We start from the raw sequence: 8864 nt of genomic DNA, 5'->3' as shown, positions 1-8864 counted from the left end.
GTGTAGAAAAGCAGAGCCGGTGGAGTGAGGAAGGTGGAAGATTTCCCTTACAAAGTTGCGAAGAGCCTTATCCAACCCTTGTAAGTCGCCCTGAGATGGCGGGTCGACGGTCAACCGGTACAAATAATGCGGAATGATAAAACGTTTAAGCAGCTCCAATTTCTGAGTGGGCTTCAGCCTTAACCTCTTGATTCTAGGAAGACTGTGATGTAGGTCGCCCACTACATTTTTGTGCTCAAATCCTTTCCAGGGAAAGAACTTTAGGCCAAGGTAGTCGAAGTGTCCATCGGGCCCGCATTGAGGAAGCGTTTTACCGCTTATCCCCACTTGCGGGTCCGACAGAATCCACGACTTTCCCCGGATTTGAAACTGGAAACTGCTACATTTCTCAACCGCAACATGCATGCCAAGATCAGCCAGAAATTTGGTAGCAATATCTAGTTTCGCTTGAAGATCCTGTGGGGTTTTACCAAAAACCACCAGATCGTCGGCGAAGGCCAGAACAGAGATACTCTGGGAGCCAATGCTTACACCGTCTCCATTGCTCTCCAATTGTTCTAGCAAGGGGTCCAAGACACAGTTGAAAAGCAGTGGAGAAAGCGGGTCTCCCTGCTTGACTCCACGCTTGATATCAACCGTAATCTTATCATTCCCCAGCTTGATCTCGGTGCGGATGTTCTCATGCATGGACATCACCAGTTCTCTTGTGTGGCTGGGTAAACCTAGTCGAGCCAACGCGTCTCTGATTGCGGCATGTGGAATTGTGTCGAAGGCTTTGGATATGTCCAATACGGCACATGACAACCCGTTATGTCTCTTGGCAAACTTTGTAAGTTTGCTTAATGCGAAGATGTTAAAAAAGCACCCATTTTCCAGGGTAAACCCTTTTTGACGATTATTAAGGGTTATACATCTCCGGAAGCCATTTTCGATGACACCGGAGAAAAGTCTTGCCAAGAGCGACGCTATAGTAATTGGGCGCCAGTTCTCCGCCTTAAAACAGTCCTTACCCTTCTTGGGTATGAGAGTAGTAGTACAAACCCTCCAGGACTTGGGGAAGTACCTGGACCAGACAATTATGTTAAAGAGCCGGGCTAATACAGTTTCCGTCCCTTTGAGCCTGGTAAGGTCTGCCTTGCTCACACCGCTCGGTCCAACAGCCTTTTTTGCGTTAATACGCTTAATTCGTTCCCGAATGGTGTTGGGAGCGATTACGGGGAGACTTTCGAGCACTGATATAGCAGGCTTTGGATCGACGATGGGAAAACTACCCTCCCATGCGGTTTCCCAGAGTCCGTCATATAGTGTCTTAATGTCCCCTGTTGGTGGACGAATGTTGTTGTCCACCGTATTGCAGCCAGAGATTATCGACTCAACCAGTTTATTGGGGCAGTTATGGTACAGGTCTTGATGCCTTGCGTAGTTAAATCTACGCTGGTTTCTGCGCTGGCCTCGATTGCGCCTGCGACCATGTACCTCCCTACCTTTTCTCCCCGATGTTTGTGGGGGTTTATTGACAAGAACAGGGGTCAAGACGCACTCAACGAGGTTATCAATGCGTTCGTACACATCACCAGGTTCGACACCAGCTTCTAGGGACTGTTTAAGGTCTTCGAGCTGGGCGGACGCCTCGTTGAGCTCCTCGGCAATCTCCATGTCCTGCCATTTTTCCCATTCCACCAAAAAGTGTTGTGCCCAAGATTTAAGGTCATCGCGCTCTCGTTCTTGTTGAGAGGCTACTACTTGGACAGCAGCTTGGTGCCTAGTCTCATGATCATTGCCACCCGGGTGTTCTAGGGCGACTACCGCTAGGCTACCGACTACTGAATCGTCAATTATTTGACCAGCTCGAGTGCGCAGACCCAGCTCACCCCTTTTGTCCGATATTTGAGTGCGCGTCATGTGAGGGAGGTGTTCGTCCCTGATTTTGACGTTAACACTGGGACTGTTGAGGTATTGATCATTGACCCTCCTCAGAGTCTCAATGTCTTCGTCAGTCCACACTCTCAGACGGGGTGATCCTTCGGGCCGTGCCGATCGAGGGCGGTCTAACTGTCGTCTGTCGTTCCTTACTCCAGGATGAGCATGTCGCTCATGCTGAGACAGGCCCGACTTTGAGGGAAAACTCGCAGTACATTCACTGCACTTGTGAGCCTCCTCTGGTCGTGGACCCTTACAGGAACGAGCATGAACAGTCAGACCCCCCTGATTCCCACAGACCTGTTGGCAGTTTCTGCAGACGTACCTAGCCTTCCTATCCGGATGAAAGCGCCTCAAATGCTTTGAGACTTCGCTCGCAGAGGCAAGGACACACGCACCCGGACAGAAAGGGCAGGTAACGGCAACAAAAGGCCACCACACAACTATGTCCTGGTCGATTTGTGAGCCAGAACCATCAGAATGCTCTCCTGGCTCACTCCGAGAAGCATTCTCGCAGGTACCGAATCCTGCGCCGATCATATCATTGTTGTTATTAGCCATAGTAATAATATGAGATTCAAGGTGTTGTGGCAAAGTTGCCACTGTCTATATCTATAAGAGCCACCTCATAGTGGCGGGGCACTACTCCCACCACCGAGGTGTTGAATATAAAAGAAACAGGGGATACCGGCACCGCCGGATCCATATAGTGAAGACAAGGCCCCTGTGAAGCCCTGCTAGATGGCTTAGTGGGGCAATAGATTCATGCCAGCTAGACTGGTCGATTATGTAACGACTCGGATGAGAGAGAGCGGGCCTACCCTTCTCTCAACCTTCGCTTTGCCTCTTAGCCGTCGGTGGCGAGACACTCACTAGCGTCGCTCCATCGACGCCCGGCTGGAACCACGAGGAGGTGGGCAAGCGTCTCCAACCAAAGAGAGAAGTCATAGTTACTCCCGCCGTTTACCCGCGCTTGCTTGAATTTCTTCACGTTGACATTCATCGCACTGGGCAGAAATCACATTGCGTCAACACCCGCTAGGGCCATCGCAATGCTTTGTTTTAATTAGACAGTCGAATTCCCCTAGTCCGTGCCATTTCTGAGCTGACCGTTGAATGGCGGCCGAATAGTACGACTGACCGACCGAAGCCGGCACAGAAACCTCGCAGCAAGAAAGATCCGCGGGGGGCCTAGACACGGGACCGAGCTCGGATCTAAGTCACAAGGACAATTTCACCTTGCCCAGGCCCAAAACATCGGGCTACGCCCGCTTCCCAACCAAGCCCGGCACGCCCCGATCCTCAGAGCCAATCCTTATCCCGAAGTTACGGATCCAATTTGCCGACTTCCCTTACCTACATTTATCTATCGACTAGAGGCTCTTCACCTTGGAGACCTGCTGCGGATATGGGTACGAACCGGCGCGACACCTACCGTGGCCCTCTCCTGGATTTTCAAGGTCCGAGGGGAAGATACGGACACCGCCGCAACAGCGGTGCTCTTCGCGTTCCAAACCCTATCCCTTCTAGAGGATTCCAGGGAACTCGAACGCTCATACAGAAAAGAAAACTCTCCCCGTATCTCCCGACGGCGTCTCCAGGTCATTTTGGGTTACCCCGACGAACTCTCTTGCGAGGGCCCGACTTGTAAACGGTTCCGCTGCCGGGTTCCGGAATAGGAACCGTATTCCCTTTCGCCCGATGGGTGTGAAATTTTATTTAAAATAAAATACACCGACATCAACATAGGATTTCTCCTGGGGCTTAGGATCGACTGACTCGTGTGCAACGGCTGTTCACACGAAACCCTTCTCCACGTCAGTCCTCCAGGGCCTCGCTGGAGTATTTGCTACTACCACCAAGATCTGCACCGATGGCGGCTCCAGGCAGGCTTACGCCCAAACCCTTCTGCGCACACCACCGCGACCCTCCTACTCACCAGGGCGTCAAAACGAACTATTATGAACGTTTCTCATGCCTTGGCGGCCGAGTATAGGCACGACGCTTCAGCGCCATCCATTTTCAGGGCTAGTTGCTTCGGCAGGTGAGTTGTTACACACTCCTTAGCGGATTCCAACTTCCATGGCCACCGTCCTGCTGTCTTAAGCAACCAACGCCTTTCATGGTATCCCATTAGCGTCGTTTAGGCGCCTTAACTCGGCGTTTGGTTCATCCCACAGCGCCAGTTCTGCTTACCAAAAATGGCCCACTAGGCACTCTGATCCAAATCTCTGGCTTCACTATTCAAGCAAGCCAGAGATCTCACCCATTTAAAGTTTGAGAATAGGTTGAGGTCGTTTCGGCCCCAAGGCCTCTAATCATTCGCTTTACCGGATGAGACTCGCTCATCGAATGCCAGCTATCCTGAGGGAAACTTCGGAGGAAACCAGCTACTAGATGGTTCGATTAGTCTTTAGCCCCTATACCCAGTTCCGACGATCGATTTGCACGTCAGAATCGCTACGGTCCTCCATCAGGGTTTCCCCTGACTTCGACCTGACCGGGCATAGTTCACCATCTTGCGGGTCCTAGCGTGTACGCTCTGAGTGCGTCTCTTCTCGCAATGAGAGTGAGACGCCTCGGGATTGCAAGCACGCATCCGTGGATGCGGTCTGTCATCCCTCAGTTTACTTAAGCAAACCTTTACGTTCATTGCGCCTTTAGGTTTTGTATTTCCCAATGACTCGTGCACATGCTAGACTCCTTGGTCCGTGTTTCAAGACTGGTCCTGAAAGTACCCAAAGCAATAGCATCGCTGACCGGTAATAGAGTCCGTCCGAGGACACGGCAGCTAACAGCTCGAGGCGGCATCGATGCCGGACCAGGTCCGACGGCCAATAACCGTCCGTGCTTGCAACCGGCCGAACGCTTAAAAGCGACCCTATACCATATCGTTTATACCGTCTGAAACAATTTGAATAAAATGTGCAGAGTATATAGAATACTAACGCAAGCGTTTACTACAATCGACTTTAAAACACTAGACTTTCATCTAGCGCCCAAAGAATTGATTGAGCTATGCGTTTAAAGTATAATATTCAAAAAGAACGCCGTTTTCACAACGAACTTCGTCATTCGCTCAGGCATCTGGCGATACCGAGCAGATATACATGGCAGTGCTCTCACACAATGCATAAGAGCGCTAAGCGGTTGTAAACTGCGTCACGCTGCTTTTGCACACTGCGCAATATTTTGCGACTAGCTCCGGTCAAACGTTAATGAAACGAATGATCATTGCCAGAGGCTTTTGCCCACAGTATATTATACCATGGGAGCGCACAACATTTAGTCTGCAACATTATATTGCGACATATAGCACACGCTTCATTCACTTAATAGTAAATGTACGTTAATGATCCTTCCGCAGGTTCACCTACGGAAACCTTGTTACGACTTTTACTTCCTCTAAATAATCAAGTTCGGTTATCTTCCCAGCAACATCGGCAATGTCGAAACGCTGCCGCGCACCGGTCCGAAGACCTCACTAAATAATTCAATCGGTAGTAGCGACGGGCGGTGTGTACAAAGGGCAGGGACGTAATCAACGCAAGCTTATGACTCGCGCTTACTAGGAATTCCTCGTTCATGGGGAAGAATTGCAAGCCCCAATCCCTAGCACGAAGAGGCTTCAACGGATTACCCGGACCATTCGGCCAAGGAAAACCTGCTGATCTCTTCAGTGTAGCGCGCGTGCGGCCCAGAACATCTAAGGGCATCACAGACCTGTTATTGCTCAATTTCGTGCGACTAAATGCCACCTGTCCCTCTAAGAAGATATATTTGTACGCCGGTAGTAAGAACCACAACCAACAACGACCGAAGCCGAAGCGGAGGGTCTTTGCGATACCGGAAAGTACGCCTATTTAGCAGGCTAGAGTCTCGTTCGTTATCAGAATTAACCAGACAAATCGCTCCACCAACTAAGAACGGCCATGCACCACCACCCACCGAATCAAGAAAGAGCTCTCAATCTGTCAATCCTTCCGGTGTCCGGACCTGGTGAGGTTTCCCGTGTTGAGTCAAATTAAGCCGCAGGCTCCACTCCTTGTAGTGCCCTTCCGTCAATTCCTTTAAGTTTCAGCTTTGCAACCATACTTCCCCCGGAACCCAAAAGCTTTGGTTTCCCGGAAGCTGCCCGCCGAGTCATCGGAGGAACTTCGGCGGATCGCTAGCTGGCATCGTTTATGGTTAGAACTAGGGCGGTATCTGATCGCCTTCGAACCTCTAACTTTCGTTCTTGATTGATGAAAACACATTTGGCAAATGCTTTCGCTTCTGTCCGTCTTGCGACGATCCAAGAATTTCACCTCTAACTTCGCAATACGAATGCCCCCAGTTGTCCCTATTAATCATTACCTCGGAATTCCGAAAACCAACAAAATAGAACCGAGGTCCTATTCCATTATTCCATGCACACAATATTCAGGCGAATGAGCCTGCTTTAAGCACTCTAATTTGTTCAAAGTAAACGTACCGGCCCACCTCGACACTCGGTGAAGAGCACCTTGGTAGGATTTTGAGTTGGGCCGCCTTTTTACGGGCTAAGCCCACCGGTAGGACGTCCCACAGACATGCCTGTTGAACACCGCGAGCGGTGAACCGACAGTGTGGGACACAAATTCAACTACGAGCTTTTTAACCGCAACAACTTTAATATACGCTATTAGAGCTGGAATTACCGCGGCTGCTGGCACCAGACTGGCCCTCTAATAGATCCTCGTTAAAGGATTTAAAGTGTACTCATTCCGATTACGGGGCCTCGGATGAGTCCCGTATCGTTATTTTTCGTCACTACCTCCCCGTGCCGGGAGTGGGTAATTTGCGCGCCTGCTGCCTTCCTTGGATGTGGTAGCCGTTTCTCAGGCTCCCTCTCCGGAATCGAACCCTGATTCCCCGTTACCCGTAACAACCATGGTAGTCGCAGAAACTACCATCGACAGTTGATAAGGCAGACATTTGAAAGATGCGTCGCCGGTACTAGACCGTGCGATCGGCACAAAGTTATTCAGAGTCACCAAGTCAAACGGTGAGCAAGGCAAGCCCGCCACCGATTGGTTTTGATCTAATAAAAGCATTCCTTCCATCTCTGGTCGGAACTCTATTTGCATGTATTAGCTCTAGAATTACCACAGTTATCCAAGTAATGTGGGTACGATCTAAGGAACCATAACTGATGTAATGAGCCATTCGCGGTTTCACCTTAATGTGGCTTGCACTGAGACATGCATGGCTTAATCTTTGAGACAAGCATATACTACTGGCAGGATCAACCAGGGTGCTATATATATAATAGCATAGTGCGTAAATGTCCCTCGGCGTCACCCGAGAGACCACACTTTGTATAGAAAAGTTCGATGAATATTTCTAAACAACGAATTTTCTTACATATATATATCTGAGTCGTACGATATTCCCTGAACATAACGAACAGTTTACATCGCGACTTGATATTTTATATATTCTGCGCTTACACAGAGGCTAGACCTTTAACAACCGTCGAAACGGCGGTCCGTACATGAAATTTGCGGTCCGCAGACCCAGTTAATTTCAAACAGTCTCTTTACCCTTCGTTAGATTGAAAACGTCGGGGCAAATTCATTATAAGAATTCATCGTTATAACTAACTTTTATTCTCGCTCGGAGAGTATTGAGTTGATTGCATTTGTATATTTTATTTTCCGCATAAGAGTCTTTGCGTCAACGACACATGCCCGCGGATATGCTGTACAGTATGGTTGAACACTTATAAATAAGGTCCAGAACCCGGCCGTAAACCGACATCCGAACATATACGGCGTATATTATTCTAGACACGGTCTACGACAGTTTGACCTGCAGCGACGGGTCGCCTCGGGTTACCGTGCGAACCATCACCGCGATGGTCTGGACAGGCTATATGGCGGGTCGCAAGAAAATAAATTCTCTAGGACGCGCAACCACTTTAGCAATTTTAGAGCACGTTGTGGTCCAAAAACAAACGTCCTCGCTTTAAAATTGAAATATGAATATTTCACTGTGTGTGAGATTGAAAAATCTGCTTTCGCTGATTTTTCATTTTCTTAAAACAACGCAATGAAGCGAATGTTCAAATTCGCACAATTTGAATAAAATGTGCAGAGTATATAGAATACTAACGCAAGCGTTTACTACAATCGACTTTAAAACACTAGACTTTCATCTAGCGCCCAAAGAATTGATTGAGCTATGCGTTTAAAGTATAATATTCAAAAAGAACGCCGTTTTCACAACGAACTTCGTCATTCGCTCAGGCATCTGGCGATACCGAGCAGATATACATGGCAGTGCTCTCACACAATGCATAAGAGCGCTAAGCGGTTGTAAACTGCGTCACGCTGCTTTTGCACACTGCGCAATATTTTGCGACTAGCTCCGGTCAAACGTTAATGAAACGAATGATCATTGCCAGAAGCTTTTGCCCACAGTATATTATACTATAGGAGCGCACTTGATTACAGCAATAATTTGTCGAGTAATCACAAGATTTCATATTTGTGGTCAGCAGACCCAAATAATTTTAACTCGCACCGATCGAACGTTCATAAATGAATGATCCTCGGTGCGAGAAGCTTCGTCAGTTCTGCTGCACCACCCATCTATTTGACTTTAGTCCATTTGTAAAATCCTATATTATTAAAATATATAGATTTTATATTTGCGGTCCGCAGACCCAAATAATTTCAACTCGCTCCGATCAAACGTTCATAAAACGAAAGACCATCGCTGCGAGAAGCTTTGCTAGTTCTGCTACATTCACATATATTTGACCGTAGTCAATTTGTAAAATTCTATATTATTAAAATATATAGATTTCATATTTGCGGTCCGCAGACCCAAATAATTTCAACTCTCTCTGATCGAACGTTTAAAAACGAATGATCCTACCACCAGTTATCTATAGCCGCAAACCAGCATCCGAATATATA

The 8864-nt window shown here is 48.3% G+C and overlaps 1 non-coding gene across 1 annotated transcript; it reads right to left on the bottom strand.

The window, feature by feature from the left end:
* Window positions 1–5270: 5270 nt before the first annotated feature.
* Window positions 5271–7197, bottom strand: LOC113363724. The gene has a single exon (XR_003365951.1). It is a non-coding gene; the product is annotated as a small subunit ribosomal RNA (ribosomal RNA).
* Between the last annotated feature and the right edge of the window lie 1667 nt (window positions 7198–8864).

This window comes from Ctenocephalides felis, unplaced genomic scaffold (assembly GCF_003426905.1).
Source record: "Ctenocephalides felis isolate EL2017-DRISC unplaced genomic scaffold, ASM342690v1 CF-g0.4_SCAFFOLD_00343, whole genome shotgun sequence".
Classification (NCBI taxonomy): Eukaryota; Metazoa; Arthropoda; class Insecta; order Siphonaptera; family Pulicidae; genus Ctenocephalides; species Ctenocephalides felis.
The sequence above is the reverse complement of the archived record's forward strand: the minus strand, read 5'-3'. Positions and strand labels throughout refer to the sequence as shown.